Source organism: Tiliqua scincoides, chromosome 3 (assembly GCF_035046505.1).
Source record: "Tiliqua scincoides isolate rTilSci1 chromosome 3, rTilSci1.hap2, whole genome shotgun sequence".
Taxonomy (NCBI): Eukaryota; Metazoa; Chordata; class Lepidosauria; order Squamata; family Scincidae; genus Tiliqua; species Tiliqua scincoides.
The window spans coordinates 188,312,487-188,313,523 of record NC_089823.1 but is presented as its reverse complement, the minus strand read 5'-3'; positions in this window follow the sequence as shown (position 1 = coordinate 188,313,523).

The following is a 1,037-nucleotide window of genomic DNA, read 5'->3' as shown; positions in this document are numbered from 1 at the left end:
GTCTGAAGCAATTACTCTGCATTGTGAATGCAACTTCCTTACCTTACTCTTGCCTTACTCTTGCCTTACTCTTATTCCTTATTCCTTACTCTTATTGCCTTACTCTTATTCCTAGAGAGTTATTTCTGCACATAGAAACAGCATGTTAAGTCCATGTATTGTGTGAGGCAATCTGTAGCCATACTTGCACAATCTGTAACCATACCTACCACCTTCAGTGAACTCAAAAGAAGGAGACCTAAGGTCCTGACCTTGTCCACCCTACTTCAGCCAAAATAAGAATAAAGCCTACTTTCATTCAGGTCATATGTTCCTAGAAGTGTGCTAAAGGCCAAAACATTTATAATGTTTCCTATTTCAGAACAATAAGTTCAAATGTTGTTTTATGCTGTACATTTTAATCTAGATACCTGCTACTTAGTTTACTGATAAAGGTGGTAATTAACAGGTCATTCGGAACTTTGCCATATTTGAGCAGGTAGATAGTTCAGCTCTAAGGTCACACGAGCAGAACTTTTAAAATGATTTTCAATAATTTTCAATAATATGCAAACAACCTATGTAGATTACCAAGATAGCTGATTTGTTTGCATTTTTTTAAAATGTAAATTAAACCATTTTTGTAAGATGCTCAACTGAGCTCCTGAGCAGTTTGCCTTAATTCATAATAGCATTGCTTAGCAAAGGCCACAGTAAAGACGAGGACTAATCAGGCCACAGGCAGTGTCTGGGAATTGATTTTTCAAAGCAGGAGGTATGAGGATTAACCTTGATAATTTCTGCTCACATAAGAGTGTTGGAAGTGAAAATGCTTGATGAGTAATAGTGCAAACCTATACATGTGTACTCAGAAGTAAAGCAGTAAAGGCTCAATCATTCAATTGAGCCTGCTTCCAGGAATGTGATGTACAGTATAAGACTGCAGTGATAGTGATTGTCAGGATACTCAAGACACTTTCTTTTTGTCTATTCACACAATACATAACTAACTTAGGGAACTCACAGCCACAGGATGTTGTCTTGGCCACTGACCAAAT